Raw genomic sequence first — 16,882 nt, 5'->3', positions numbered from 1 at the left:
TTTAATATTCAGTTTCATGCTACGTTCGTTTCCCTTTTGTTTAATTTATATTCACGATCGCGTTATCGAGCATCTCGGTTAATGAATAATTAAAACCATACGTACAGGCGTTAATATTTTAATTTTAGATCGTATATGTAACGTGTTCGTCTCTGTCAAACGCTGCGTGTCGAGTACATTGGATCTCTTTGTTTCGAATGCTCGTAATAGATGATTCATATCCCTCCATTAATGCCTCGAAGATTAAATATTAATCCATTCCGCGAATCTGTTCGCGTCGGCACTTCCCGAGTTTCCAATTATAGTCCGAAAGAGGAACGAACTAAACACTCGAGACAATCACCTCGTCTAGGAATCAGTAACAATCCCGAAATCCCAATTTATCTCCGCCATCGCCGTCGCCGCCACGTCCTTCGTAATGGAGTGCGTCGGCCTTCCTAGGTTCTGAAATCCCTCCAGAACTCGTCCATCTTACGTTTGTATCGGGAGCTCTACGATCCGTCCTTGTAATCTCCAAGAAAGATAAAAAGTATTTCAAAAGACAAGAATTTTTACTTTGTTTAATTTACTAAATTTATTACTAAGTCATTAAATAATAATAGGGGTGCTTACAAGGGAACTGTCGGATTTCGATTTTAATGTGTTTTTGCAAAATAATAGTAAGTACACTCCGCGACAAAAAGATGTCAAAGGGTTAATACACGTTTAATTTGGTCTTGTTTACACCACGTTGCAAAACAATTCAATCTATTGCAATTCAGACACGCGACACTTATCGATGATTCACTGTCTAGCAAAGGCACTTCTACTAATTGCTACACTATATTGTAACATCAGTAAACTTCTACTTGGTACATATTTTTTTTAATACATAAATACATAAAAACTTATGAGCTGAATTAATATTAGGTCGTCCGATAAGTTTGTGCCGTTCGATATTCTGAAATTGATGAGGATACAATTTGTAATTTAATAGAAAACAAAGAAAATTTGTCAGTTCAAGAGATTTCTGATATTTTAAACCAACATCATGAATTTATAGAAATTTCAAAGAAATAGATATTGTGTCAAAGCTCGAAGTTTGGAATCCACACTGGATTATGGAACGAAATTTTCTTGATCCTGTTTGCGAGTGCACTTCAAAGTATACTAAATTATTTCACTTTAAATTACAATAACTCTTGAACTATTAGGTTTATGGCATAAGTACCGTAATACTATTTTACAGAGCTTGAAAAACTAGATCGGACAATGCTATCGCAGTCATAGAATTTCATTTCAAAAAAGGATGCAGTTGCATCGGTGCAACTAGGAAATGCAATTGCACTTTAAAAAAGAAAATAGAATTTTATAATTTTGATTATGCTATTCGGTGCAATTTTTTAATCTCTACAAAAGAGTATGAATACATTTATGCCCTACACCTAACTGTTTAGAAGTTATAGCATTTTAAAGTATGCTATTTAAATAATTTCACCTAAAATTGCCATAACTCTTGAACTATTAAGTTTATGGCATAAGTACCATAATATTATTTTGTAGAGCTTAAAAAACTAGATCGAACAATGCTATCGCAGTCATAGAGTTCCATTTTAAAAAAGAATGCAGTTGCATCGGTGCATCTAGGAAATGCAATTGCACTTTAAAAAAAAAAATAGAATTTTATAATTTTGAGTACGCTATCCGGTGCAATTTTTGAATCTCTACAAAAGAGTATGAATACATTTATGCCCTACACCTAACTGTTTAAAAGTTATAGCATTTTAAAGTATGCTATTTAAATAATTTCACTGCAAAGTGTTATATAACTCTCGAACTATTAGCTTTAGCGCAAAAGTACCTCGATACTTGTTTGTAGGGTGGAAACGATGCAAATTTATTATGGAACATGATTCATTTTCATTTTATAGAGTATTTCACGGTTACAAAACACATATGATTCGGAAATCGAGCACGTAGTTTTACCAAAATAAGTTTCTCATATTGTAGTATAAAACTCAGCACTAACTATATATGACGATCTAATATTAAATTTAACAATACATCTCATGAATAGTCGATGAGATTATACAGAACTTATAATAACACTACATTAATTATTTATATCTTAAAAAGTGTTAAATATCTACATCTAATATTTTATGTATATACCAAAGAGATCACTATAATTCTGCAAAAGTACATTAAAATCGTAGTCGTAGAGTTCACGTCTTTCCCAGTAACAACCCTAAATTCCAATTTTCTCTCCTTTGTGCCCGGCGACCTTCGAATCGGGGTACATCGGCCCCTGACACCCCCGGATTCCTCTCTCCGCGCTCGTCATATTCCTAAACTCTTCCACCCTTCCGAGCGAGAGAGAGACGGGGTTAGAGTTTTTGCCAGGCGAAGTAATTCCACCAGCAGACACCCCCTCCAGTTTGTCGGGCGCGTGGCGATACACGCAACCCCTCTCCGCGTGGTTTTCGAGCCACCGGCGGTGGGGGTGGATCGCTCAGGCGGTACGGGGGTTGCGACGACACTGCGGGGAGAGAGAACCACTGGCTGGCCGGCTAGCCGGATGGTTCGTCGGCTGGTTGGTTGGTTGGCTGGCAAGGGGTTGTGTCGTGGCGCCGCCGTTGTCGTTCCTATGCGAATTCGTTTCTCGTAAGGGAGCTTTCAGTCGACGCGCGACTGTCCCCGAAGACGTGTATACGTGCACCCCGTACGGGAACACTGCACCCTTCGTGGAGCGTAACCTTCGTCTGTGCTTTCGTTGGGGGTGCGTGCTCGGTGCGTGAACAACGGGGGCGGATTTGTCCTGACAGGTAATTTGTGATTTTTAACGTTTGGTTTCTTTTTCTTTTTTTTTTTTAATTCTCAAGTAGTCGCGACCATTTGACAATATTTAAGTTCGAGAAGTTCAAGGTCCGTCGACGAAGTTGGAGGCAAGTGGATGATTAAGAATCGAGACTTTGAAAAGCTGTGTGAAATAGCAAAAGTTGTCAGATTGCGAGGAACGTTTTGCGTGAGAACGAAAGAACGTGTCCTCGTTTTATTATTCCCGGCTCACCCTCGCCCTATCATGCGACGACTTTCGCCGGTTTACCAGCCAAATCTGGTAAGAGTGTAAAGATAGTGATGGCATTACGGGTTATACCCTTGAGTCATCGATGCCATACACTGTTTCAACTCGGTAGATTTCACACGAAACACGCATTTTTCTCCAGTTCGATCGAAACGGTCCTAACAAAGCATCGTGAACCGCCTCGTGCGATATCGACCGCGGACACGAATGTTTCCCGTGGCTCGCATCATTTGCCTTAATTGCAATCGATAATACAGCGGCGCGAACTTTCTTCGCCCGGTATATTTTTAGATCCACGGGTCGCGAAACCCGTGGAAACACGGATTTCACGGAAGTCTGCTTCACGATTTTTTTATACACGAACGCCTTTACAAATAGGGACATTTGTTTTAAGAATCGTTAATAAGTTGTTCATAGTTATAATCGCGTTAAATTAGTGAAAGTTCGATGTACACGTTAAATAAAATTAAATTTACCTTTAAATATTTAATTTTAACACGTTCGCGGACAGTAGAAATTTTAATGAGCTGCAAAAATGGTTGGGTGATTTATTCTTTAGTCATTATATTAAAATGCATAAAAATTTAAAAAAATAGAAACTATGTAGAATTGAATGCATAGTAATGTGGCTTATAAATTTGAATGTTTTAGCATTCACATCCGTGAACCTGTTAAGAAACGAATATGATATTATTACGAAGGGTGTAACAGTCAAGAGTTTACAATATTTACGTTTAGTGTATTTAACGAATTTGACATCAAGAGCAGAAATAATAAAGTAGAGAAGCAAAGTAGTAACGAAGAATACGGTGCATAGAGAAAGATTGCATGTGTAAATAAATTGAGCTAATTATTTAGAATAGCAGAGAAAGTCTACGTTATTATATAAATTATTAGCAATAGTACACGAGTGCATTATTGCATCAACGTTTGAAATGTCAGTTCTGAAATTGCGAATTCGCATTGCACACGTTGCAATCAACTAGTCTCAAGAGAGAAAGGGCAGAAATTCGACCATTAATTGTTTAAAAAAATAGTCGATGTACATATTTCCAGAGAATGGGGAAACAGGTAATTCCAAATTAAGTCATAATTGTGATCACTTCTATTGATTGACAGGCCCAATTTATAGTTCGAAAAATGTAGAAATTTATTTTTTACTCTTTCAAGTAAAGAATGATATTTTGCTCAGTGGGAAGATTAGATTTTTAAAATCAGTAGGAATAGTAGGAGTTGTTAGATATTTTCGAAATACGTTACGAGAAATTGAATTTGTTAGGAAACTATTTTTCTATGTGAAAAAATAAGTTTAAAATGTAGAATAACAGTTTCTCTTATAAGGCTTCGTTTTTGAGAAAATCACATAAAAATAAATCATTTAGAAAATTTGTTATTTGTTAACAACGAGAAATTGTATTATTTATTTTATTCAAAAGTAGATTGATTCGATTCATCACCTTTGATATTTATCTTAATACTGCATTGGTGTGATAGTGACACTATTCATCGAGGAGGTGCTTTGATTGAGATAACAGTGTCGAAGAAATTATTTATCGACATAGGACCATAAAAATTTGTTAAATTGAGGTTTTATCGTATTTTATTTTCAGTAACACCTTTTTACATCCATTACTTTTTCATCATTAAAACCGAAATTGTGATTTAATACCCACTTTCATATTTCGTTGAAAAGCTTTGATGTTATTGAAATAATTGTAAAGCCTCTTTGAATCCTCAGTTTTTGGGCAATTTTACACGGATTGTTCATTTTTAAAATAAACATTTATGGAGAGACTTTTTAGCATGAGGGTTTTACATATATTCCACAAGTAAATTATACACAATACACTTACGGATTGTTCGCGCTTTTCACAGGATTTCTATTTTCACTTGCATCTCGTTACAGTGATAGAATATATCGGATATTATAATTGGTCTGTTTAGCATACTTTCAGTTGCTAATTTTCTAGAAAAATGTCTCATTATTTGTACGTTTGGAGAACGTTTTCAAATTGTTGGAAAACATATTTCTTCCGCCAATTAGACGTAAAAATATGCAGTGGTTATTTGTTTTTCTCTTCAATGATATATGTATACATATGTATACACATACCATTGGTCCAAATAAAACGTTCCAAGCTATTTTCTCAGAAATTAATAAAAACATCGAGTAAATAACATTTATTGAAACTTTTAAATTTACTAGTTCCGTTATAAAATCGAACAATTTTTTATTTATTTTTTGGCTTAAAAACACATACAAAAATGTATTTTTCATATTTTGTTATTTTCCTGGCAATTGTCAGTTCCCATGATGGAAGGTATTTTGTTAAAGGAAATATAAATCTTTTTCTTCAAATTCAAATAGGAGATACTTGGAGTAGATACTCGAGTACTTCGATTATCAAACAAATATGGACATTTCAATTATTGATACAATAATTAATGAGCAGGACAGATTTGTTTGAAAAATTTATTATTTACGTATGTACTTACATACAAGTCATATTTTAATTTATAAATTGTGTATACTGTTCTGGGAAGCTTGTAAAAATATTTGAATTACATTATTATATAGTTTGAACCTTCTTTTATTACCTAACAATAAAGTCTTTATTTATTCTAAGAATTTAATTAATTTTTATATACTTTATGTATATAAAAAATGTTTAAGTTATCCACATAATTCTACGTTAAAAATATTTTTTCGTGTCTCAACTAGTAGTTGCTCTCTTTAAACAAAATTTTAGTAAATTTTTTTGTTTAGTAAATAAAGAAACATCATCTTTCATATTTTTGTCATAACTCCTTAACAAAGCATTTATAAATTTTTTGCTATATTACACTTTAGTCTTATTTTTACTCGTAAAACATTCTGCTGAAGTGTGTACGGAGAAATGCGGAACACTCTATATACCACTGTACAGTTCGCTAATAATTTTGGAGTTCAGTCTCGGTACCCGAAGGGATTGTGTAGCTCGGATATATTCGAGTAGCTTATTTGCATCTTCCGAGTAGTTGGAGTGCTCACCCGTCATCTAAAGTCTCCGGTATAAGCGTTATTACACGGATCTCCGTGAACTCGAGCACGAACGGAGGCAACCAGACGTCTTTCGACGCTAAAAATCATCGAGAAAGCATGATCGTTAGGGAACGGGGAGATATCGAGCGTATTTATAGATTCGTAACGAGTCGTTGCAGGAGTAGCATTCTTGGGACGAGGATCAACGGGTTGGACACGAAAGACCGTGAACCGTTTCATGTCCCGTAAGAGATGGAAGCCAACGCGCTAGCCGCTGGTCTACCTGACGGTACCAATTTCCAACTTGTTGACGATCGTCGCGTGACGTCCGGTTTCTCTGTTGCCCACAGCAATATAAGCCGGTGAACGAGTCAGACGGTTCGGTTCGTTCGTGCGAATCTCGATTTCGTTGCGTCGGGGCGACATCGTGGAAGATGGGATCGGTCACGAGACGTCTCTCGATATGGTGAATAATCAGAGTCTCGGTGAACGCTTTGTCGGTTTCGATCGTTCGATAATTTTGTCGCCATTCGTAGCGGTACTAAAATAATTCTCGAGCAAAACACGGGACTAAGAAGTACATGTTGCGCAATTTTATTGAGGATTTATGCAGGATGATTCGTAAATACATACCCATATTTCAGGGGATGCATCTATGAATATATGAGTCGGTTATTACGAAAGTGGTCGTAGTCACGAAACTAACAAAATAGAAATTTGATATTACGTCTCACCGCACATAAAGATTTCAATAGATATAAATATATGAAAAAAGTTGGATAGACGAAGTAATCGAAAACTTACCTGTTTCTTAAAAAATTTAAAGAACATCTAAGTGAATTACTATTAGAAATCTTCATTTCATGTGTATCTAAAATACACTCGAGTCATTTCTGACCCACGCTTTGTCTTAAAAATTCATCGTTATCTTTAAGTATTAGTCTGTAGAATATTAATTTTTTTCTACCAAAATTCCCAAACTCCAAAACAAATGAAGATCGAGGACTCCCACAATATCTTTATTCTGTTCTGATCTGAGTATTAAATAGTACAAAACTGAGTTTTGAAGAAATAAATAAATTCAAAAAACTGTTACTTGAAAGAGGGACTGATGGTCACCGTACCTATGCGTGGCAATAGAAGTAATATTATTAATTTACTATTATAACAGTTTAAACAAGAAGAAGGTGGAAACAATTACACATCGAACGATCAAAATAGTTGTTTACTCTTGTGTAAATGAATATATTACTACAGTCGCTGATAAATCATATCCTCCCTATTTCTGCTATTTTCATTTCTCCTTCTGTATCGCCATGGATCCCAGTAGCCTCTCATATTTGTCCCATTTTTATTTATCGAATATTTTCGTTGCGTGTACTCGTCACTGACAAATCAATCCGTTCTATCTGTCTCGCTGCGAACAAATTCTGCTCCCACTATGCGCTATCGGGAAGGAAATTCGTTTCGTCCAGATGTCCTCGGTCGAAATTGATATCGGGGATGATTTAGTTCCTCCGGCGAGCAGCGGGGAAAAACAACGCTGTATCCGCGTTCGCGAATAAAGCGGTCGGAATTGGTTCGATAGAAAGTGCTTCTCGCTTCTCGCTGAATTCGATGGAACGTAAGAATTTGTACGTGACGTTCCCAGCAAGCACGGAAAGTCCCGACATAGTGGCTCTCGCTGTGATCCGTTCCTCTCCTACGGGGGTGTCTTCTACGCTGGCGAAGATTTACGGCGTCCATGGGGACGAACTTCGCGATAATACTCGTGAAACGTTGCAACGCGATCCTCCGAGGGTTGGTTTTTCTTTCGAGGGGTCGAAAACGCACGTCCCCGAGGAAGCAAAAGAACGATAGCTGGGAGATAAGAAATGTCGGACGGTAAAAATTGTTTGCCGTTCTCGAACCTTTTCCAACTGTCGCTTCCTAGGGAACTAACATCTCTTCTGCGAGAGTGTTGCATCCAGGAGAACCACACAACAGTGTACTCGTTGGTAGCGTTGTCTTTTTGTCGTCGTCGAAGCGATACATTTCAGGCTCGCGGTTTTGAACAGCGTCGTTGAGAAATTCGCGTTGTTAGAGAATTTATCGTTCGAATCCGGAAGCTGGTCGCTAATGAAAGGACGACAATGTATCTGCGCGTTCCATGCGCCACTCTTAGAATATTTACACGCGTTTAATACGCCCGCGAGTTATTTTACGGGAATCGTAAACTGCAATAAAACCGTCGCTCGACGAGTTATTGCAACCGACTATAATTCACGGGGCCGTCTAATGTTTATAAGCGTCAGGCATAATGCCTAAATCTGTTACGAAAGCTTGTAACGAGAAACTAGTCGTCGTCGTTGTTCGAATTCTATCGAGTTGCGTGCGCGTTTGCTCGTTCGAAGCGAAACCAATTTTCGAAATGGCGAGCAAATCGATTCGCATCGTATCGGTTAGCGGATTGTTACTCAACCTACGGTCGATTACAGAAATATTTGGACAACGATAAAAGTTAATTTCGATACTCTGTATTTACAAAATATGAACAATGGATAATTTGAAAAGGGTGTTTTACGTTACAGTATAGTTTATAGACAATATAAACGCGAAAGCTTTTTATTTGTAATCGTTCGAAAACAAAAAGCTACGCATTTCTATATCACAAAAATATGGTATTATTTATTAAATTTATAATTATTATATCCCCATATGGAAGAGTGCCAATCAAGTCATGAAATAATAATTTTAATTTAATGAGGTTGAAAATAAAATCAACACTAACAGTTCTAAAAAAATGGTATTCTGGGAAAAACATGTATTTAAACATTTTCAAGAATAATTTGAAAACTAAAAAGATCAAAAAAATAAAATTCTAGACTAGAATATCCCTTTAACACTAGAACCAACGACTTAAAGAAATATATAATGCGATGAAAATGAATGTTTATTCATTTTCCCATAGAAAATTATAGTAAATTTGTAACAGTTTTTATTAGAAATTACAAATGGATCATTTTAACCAATTTAGTAGTTCAAGTGTTAATGGACCAATCACTGTACTGTCTACTCCTACGATTTGAACGCTTGCACAGGTCAAAATAACTGCCCAATTTCGCCCTATACGTTGTGCAGGCCTGTCAGATCGGCCAGAACCTGTGTAGTCGGCTTTAGAATTCTTTTTCATAATCGAGAAATTGCGATCATAGAAGGGATAGAGCGGGAGAGAGACGTCCATGCAACTCGAGCACGTATCCGGTGTTTAAATTACGTCTCGACAGACGTTCTTATAGACACGAGGATTTTATTTCCTTCGTCCGGTTTCCTGTTAAGGATCAAAACCGACGCAATACTCACCGCCGCGATGATCACCGAGTAAATTGATCGAAGCGGCATTAAATCATCTAGAGACGCGTTAATGTCGCGAGTACGAGAAGCAATTTTCTCGCGTGATTCATAATGTCGTCCGTGTCGGGTAATTCATGCGGCTGTTATCTGATTTTTCTGAAAGCCGCCACATGCGTGCAGACCACCCTGGATTGGTATTTTCCGTGCGTGGAAAGCTTTCTTGACCATTAGAAGCACGCGAGCCACTAATTCGTGTCTGGCAATCGAGCTGCAATTGTCTGGAAATGAACGCTCCACCGTTCTTTCAAATCTCTCTTGCCATTGTTCGCAGCGAAAGACCACCGAATTAGTATCGTAGCAACAGTTTTACGGAAAGATATTAAATCGTTGCATAGGAAATTACCGATTTGAGATAATATTTTTTTCACAATTGGGTAATTGAAAAATGCTGTCACATAGTATTTATCATACGCTGACTTAGGGGGTAATTCTCGTGTAACTGGCTTAAAATTAAAGTTTCCTTTTTAATTTTTATTCGTAAAGTATTAAAAGTTCCATTGCATTAGACTTTCAAAAACACGAAGACTCTTAAACTATACGGAAATATTTTTTTCGTCCATTTCTTATTATCTTTTATTACATAGTAGTTAAATCTTTTGATCCAATCAAGAAAAACATTTTTTTACTATGTTTATGAGAATTTTGTACACACCATCAACCATTTAAATCACAGTGGACACAAATTTTGTTTTAAATATAACACGAAGAAATAAAATCTGTTTGAATTCATCGGTTCCAGATAAAGAAAAGCAAGTTGAAAATTTTGCCAACTTCTCCGGGTTTCTGAACCACGGTGCTCCCCCGTGGTTGTCCATATGTAATCTAACGGAACGCCGCGCGTGGAACGTTTTTATATCGAAATCCTGCGAAGTGTAGCTTCGTTTCAAGTTGTTTGTCGGAACTTTTACTTCCCTTCGGGGAAAGAATCGCTTTTACAAAGTTGTACGGCGCGAAGAAAAAGGAAGAGCATATTTGCGAGCGACCGATTCGCTCGTAAAAGTTGCTCCCGGCTCGCGAAACGGCGTCGTCTGGCACGGTGCAGCGTGATCGATTGCAGAGACGTGCATTCGGTATTTTTAGACCGCGGAATGGCAGGTGAGAGATGCCAGAGACGGGTCTCCTCCTTCGATATTCCGAATTTCACTGACACATCGGACACTCGACGTTCCGCGACGATCACCGAAACGATTCCATCCCGATAAATTAGTTATTTCCGGTGATTATCGTTCGTCGTTTTCCATCATTCCACGTCAAATTATCGGTAGCGGAGTTAGCGCGGAAATATCTCGTGTCTCGGAAAATCGCCTTGATTGATCGTCGCGAATTTCCCCGTTTTCTCTGCTGCTCGATATTCTTTATTTACTCGGTGTTCGTGCAAACCGCGGAAGATCTCTCTAGAAAATTGGCCACTGCTCGACGACGCGAGTTACGTATTTATAGAGTGTTTACAAAAAGCGAAAATGTTTCTGCTGTAGATTTTTCTCGAACCCGACGAGACGTGGAACGATGCGCTGTTTGAACACGGTGATCAAAGCGTTTTCTAAAAATATTGCACGTCTATTTGGAGTCGTAACTTGTAATCTCGCGAAACGCGAAGATCCGCGGCGACCTTAAAAATAACTTGCATTCTTCCGGGTCGGGTGACGTTTCGGGTAAACGCACCGATAACTGATCAGCTTATGACATCAGGATAGTATATCGTAAATGTTATAAAATTTTTTATTCCAAGGCATATTATTTTTTTACTGCATTATTTTCGCATTTATTAAAGGAAATGCAGCACATTTGGTAATTCGGAACACCGAACTGTGAGTAAGAAAATTATTAACATTATTTTATTTGTAACACCCTGGAAGAACTGTAATTTGAATATTTCCCATTAAATTTTTTCTGACATAAAATGTTAATTTGATTTGAAACTCTGGAAAATAATACAATCTGCAAGTAGAATTACAGCGAGCACGAAAGAGGAAAAGGGTGCAGTGTTTCGTGTGTGAAATGTGGATCTAATTTTTAATTACTCAAAATATCATTCCTAATTGACGCGTCTCCTCGATTATAATTAATATTTGCATCGACTGCCAGGTATTGAGAGATTATTTGTCCCCGGTCAGTTATCGGGTACATTTACCTTACTCTCTCTCGATTTGTCGTTTTGTTTCGTTCGAGTTTGCCCGGAAACGAGACGGTTCGATTTTCAACAAAGATCGTGCGCGACGCGGGATAGCTATCTGCCAATCGACAGTTTTAATTTCAGCGAACCTCGGGAACAGATGTTCCGGCTTGACCGCGATTTAAATGTCGCTGGATGAAAGAGTCGTTTAAACACGGGAACGTGTCTGTAGTCGGTGGAAAAAGGTTTTTCAAGCGAGCTGCAGACGCGACTGCATTGTGAAACGTGTCCGACTCTGCGGACCGCCGATAGGATTCATGAAAACTGGTCCATAGAAATCCTTCGCAGACGAGTGCTGTTCGCGTGGATACCAGCGCGCAGAGGAAACGTATTGTTTGCGGGAGACAGATTCATTTAGACTTGTCGCTTGTCTCGAAACGGCATCGACTAAGGGCCGTCCAGACGGACGCGAAACCGGCGTGGATAATCCTTCGTTCCTCGTTGTCGACCGGCTCCGCGTTTCCTGCGACATTCGAGGCGTATCGTTTTCCAGCGTTTGGCCTCGCTCCATAAAGAGTCGCGATCGAGGCGTCGATCGTTTCGTTGCTCTTCTATCGCGAATGCATGTCGTTTGGCTCGGGAATGAAAAAATGTAGACGAGACAATTCGAATCGATCCCGACAAACACGAACAATGATTCGAAGAAAAAGTTCAGGATTCTATTTACTTCTATGAGTTACAGAGGATGTTTGCCAATCTCTGGGAAAAATTTTAATGGGAGGTTCTGGAGATCAAAATAAGACGAAAATCAGGAATACCAATTTGTTGATCGAAGCTTCGTTAAAAAATTATTAACGTTTAAAGCTTCATACAGACTGAAAAATTTTTCGACGAAAAAAAAAAATTTCAAATCGTTCTGGAAAAATTATTTTCAGTTGCAGGGGTCAATTACAAGCATTTTTGGTGAATAGACACACCCCCGAAATCCTACCCAGTTTCGAGAAAAAAATTCTACTAGATGTGAAATATTTCGACGAAATTGAAAAATTTCAAATCAATCTAAAAAAATTATTTTCAGTTGCAGGGGCCAATTACAAGCATTTTTGTTTAATAGACATACCCCCGAATTCCTACGCACTTTCGAGTAAAAAATTCGTGTAGATGGACAAATTTTATTCATGCTTTTTGACAATAATTTTGTTAATAACTTTTTAGCGGAGCCTCAATCAGCAAATTGGAATTCTTCATTTTCGTCTTATTTTGGCCTCTAGAATCTCTCATTAAAATTTTTTCCAAGTGTGGCCGAAGATCTTCTATAGTTCTTTGGAACAGTTTAGTGTCGTTCAAAAATTATAGGGTGCCAGTGTGTGGTCCCGTAAGGATTGTGTTAAGATTGACTTGTCCTGCTCCTACTTTTGTCATTAGAAGTATCTTTGAAAATATTTGAAAATAAAAATCGAGTTAAGCTTAGCGTGAATTGTTTAAATTAAGTCAAGTATTTGATTTTTTAAGCAGCCTTCATTATTCAAACAAACTTGATTATGTATTCTTACTTAATTGTAGTATTATATTTTGATAATAAAGTTCGCTTCGACAAGATTTAGATAAGCTTAAATTAAGTCAAGAATAATTATGATACTTCCAGAAATTAACAAAAAAAAATATCTATTGATTTAAATGACTCGCGATTGTTTGAGAATTGAATAGTTTATCCGTTGGGGGGCATATTAGTAAAAGTTAAACAATGATTTTAAATTTTATATGTCTTTGAGTTTAGGGTTAGGGTTGCAGGGTCAGAACCCACCCAAATTAGCCAGCATATAGAAAGCTATTAAAATACGGACTTGGTACAAATTAATTATTTCTAAAACGATTTTGTTTTCGCTAACTGGCGGGTGTAGTGTTATTTGCCGACGGTAAATCATTAAGAGAATCCGGATTCGGTTAGGGGATTAACAAAACGGACATGATTCGCTGGCCACAGCGGCTCCCGTTAATCTCGGACATTCCATTAGGCCGTGTTCACAGCGGTACGTTCGAAAGCACATTGTGCTTGCACCGCATCCTGTAATCCGACCGCATAAAGACTGAAACCGTGTAATGCAAGAGAATTCGACCCAGCCGTTTGGAATCATGACCACCAAACGACACTCCGGATTGTTTTTAGCAGCGGTCACGTTCATCGAACACGGACCGTTAGTTCATTAACTAAATATGCACGAATCGAATTGCATGTGTAATCACGACTTTGCTTTTTCTGCGAACCAAAGCAGTAATATTAGATAATATTTCTATAGGGGCCTGGCAGGTTAAACAATTTATATTTTTTTTTCCAAAGAATCTTCAGTTTCCACTGTCTTAGAACAGTCTTACAAAACGTATTAAAAATAGTTGAACTTTACACACATGCAGTTTCGAAGCTGTTAGTGTTTTCTATATAATTCAGCCACTGTAGAAGTAGCAAGGCTTCTCCTTTAAAGTGATTTTTGTTTTATGTTGATCCGACTTTCCGCTTTGGAGATATCGTAATTTAAATGAAAGGGTAATTTTTAAAATTCCATTCTCAGCCTTACAGAAGTCTATTAACGCGTATTAAAAGCAATAAAAATTTTGGCGCGTATAGTTTCGAAGCTATTATTGTTTTGCCAATAACTGAGCCATTGTTAGAAACGGAAAAGCTTCCTCTTTGAAATGGTTTCTGGATTATGGTGATCCGACTTTCCATTTTGGAGATATCGTAGTTTAAATGAAAGGGTAATTTTTAAAATTCCATTTTCAGCCTTACAAAAGCCTATTGACGCGTATTAAAAGTAATAAAAATTTTGGCGCGCATAGTTTCAAAGCTATTATTGTTTTGCCAATAACTGAGCCATTGTTAGAAACGGTAAAGCTTCCTCTTCGAAATGGTTTCTGGATTATGTTGATCCGACTTTCCGTTTTGGAGATGTCGTAATTTAAATGAAAGGGTAATTTTAAAAATTCCACTTTCAGCCTTACAAAAGCCTATTAACGCATATTAAAAGTAATAAAACTTTAGACGCGTTTTATCAATAATTGAGCCTTTGTTAGAAGCGGTAAAGCTTCCTCTTTGAAATGGTTTTTGGATTATGTCGATCCGACTTTACATTTTGGAGTTATTGTATTATACATATTATACGTATTATATATATATATTATACATATTGGAGCCATTTGGAGCGTACGTCTGAAATTTCGCATTCGACCGAGGATAGAACGTGCAGTTAAACGTAACGAAACTCATTTGTGTCACGATATTTGTTCGCGGTGATTTACATCATAAGCTTTTTCAAATAACGTCGCTGTTACGTGGAACGCTCGTAGCGATAACCATTTACGGTTAAATTACAACGTGACGAGAATTGTTACAGAATACACTGCTCGACGTTTCAGACATATTGATGGAATGCAGAAGGATGGAAATAACCGGGGTAAACAATCCGCGGAAGGAAGCCGTGTAAAATCGCCGTAGCGAAATAAAACGTTTCGATTGGCTGTCAGAACGACCAGTAGCGTCGTTTCCGTCCGTGTTGGCGTGTTCATCGAGTCGTCGACGTTAATCGAATTCGTCGAGAGTATCAAGTGTGCATAACACTCGACGGCGGTGCGCGCGTGTGTCGCACGGAAACTCGGAAATTGTCTATTTGAACGTGATTTTCCGGGCCACTTTGATAGGAAATTGCGCGAAATCCGAGATACGCAAAGCGGCGAAAAATTCGATCAAACATCGCTCCCTCCTTTATCCAATCAACGATTTTAATTTGCGGAGAGATTGAAACTTACAATTTGCTTCGTCGGTGTCTCTTCGTAACGGTCGACGTTTATATAAACGAAGCCAGCTGTCACAAACGTACACAATGCGTTCACTTTATTGTTACAAAGTCATATATCGTGCTAATAACTTTTAAACGAAGCCTCAATTAATAAATTCTTGATTTTCGTCTTATTTCGGCCTCTAGAATCACCCTTTAAATTTTTGGAGTTTAAATCACCCCTATAACAAGCGTACATCATGGTATTGCACAGTGTGAAAATAAATTTCTATCTTCTCTAGTATGTAAATATAGATATCTAAATATAAATATAATGGTGATATGAGATATGACTTGTGCGATGACATTTTTATAACCAGCTAGTAAGCTGTTTTACTTTACTCTTAATATTTACAGAATTCTTAAATTGTTATTTTTAAGGAAATTGTCTATATTCTTCTTATTAGTTTGTCTAACAGCATAATGCTCCAATCGGTCGTTCGCGTCTCATTCAAAACCAGTTTCCAATTTATCAACTAATCGTTCCTGCATCGCTTCCTAACTTATTGGTTCGCCGCTGCGAATGCATCGAAAAGCTGTCACTAATTCGTACGGACGTTTAATTAAATTTCCCAGTATCGTATTGCGCGAAATACGGTATAATGTGTATTCAACGACCACCGGATGCGCTGCATCCCTGTTCGAGATCGTCCGTAACGCGCTCGCGCTCGCGCCACGACGGTTTATCGGTGTAAACGGTAAATGCACAGGGTGCATTTGCCCGTGGACGTAATCGCAGACTGGGCTCGCGTGCTGTCGAATCACGGTCGTCGTGTGTCACGTGCGCGCGTTGCACGAGAACGTGTGCCACATATGCTCGTCGTCGTAGCACAGGAAACGCAACGGAGCAACGATGTATGTACAGGGTGTTCTCTCTTATTGCGCCACCGATCACCGTAGGACGCATCGCGACAGCCGATTACCGGCGCATTTGACTTTCAATCGACCAAGTCAGGAGGGAACCTGTTTATTCGGGGCGTGCGAAATCTGCACCGAGACCGATAGTACTCGCGGTCGTTAGCTCGAAAGTTGTGCAGTTGTTCGAGCGTGGAATAAATTATCAGTCGTATCGGTTCGATTAGAATCGAATGTCCTTCTGGACTTTCTATTTCGGTTGACTCTGCGGTGGTCTTCGATTCACTTTGCGCGACCGGGGAGCAAAATCGAATAGAATTATCGCCGGTTGACATTAACGTGACGATTGCGTAACGGGACCGTGGAAGAGTGTCGATGATCGACACGCAAACTTTTTCATTGATGAAATATTAATCACCGACTTTGTATCAGTGAAATATGCAGCCATCGTTCGTCGAGTGCTCCCGGTAATTGAACCTCATTATGTAATCGATCGGGCGACATCTCTCGATATTGAACGACAGGATTGCGATATCTCGCGTAACGCAATTAATTTAATAGGAACGTGGTTGACAGGAAGCATCGATATGGGTAAACGGTAGAGT

At 38.1% G+C, this 16,882-nt stretch overlaps 2 protein-coding genes across 3 annotated transcripts in view; both read left to right on the top strand.

Moving 5' to 3' along the window:
* The window catches only part of Gckiii (Germinal centre kinase III), a 196,434-nt gene that overhangs the window by 41,711 nt on the left and 137,841 nt on the right, over positions 1 to 16,882 (top strand). The window lies entirely within an intron of this gene.
* The window catches only part of LOC143344036 (uncharacterized), a 257,432-nt gene continuing 242,632 nt past the window's right edge, over positions 2,083 to 16,882 (top strand). Inside the window, exon 1 of the mRNA XM_076769593.1 lies at positions 2,083 to 2,804. The gene's annotated coding sequence lies outside the window, so the exon portion shown is untranslated. The remainder of the gene's footprint in view (positions 2,805 to 16,882) is intronic.

The sequence above is a fragment of the Colletes latitarsis genome, chromosome 7 (genome assembly GCF_051014445.1).
Source record: "Colletes latitarsis isolate SP2378_abdomen chromosome 7, iyColLati1, whole genome shotgun sequence".
In the NCBI taxonomy this organism is placed as follows: domain Eukaryota; kingdom Metazoa; phylum Arthropoda; class Insecta; order Hymenoptera; family Colletidae; genus Colletes; species Colletes latitarsis.
The sequence above is the reverse complement of the archived record's forward strand: the minus strand, read 5'-3'. Positions and strand labels throughout refer to the sequence as shown.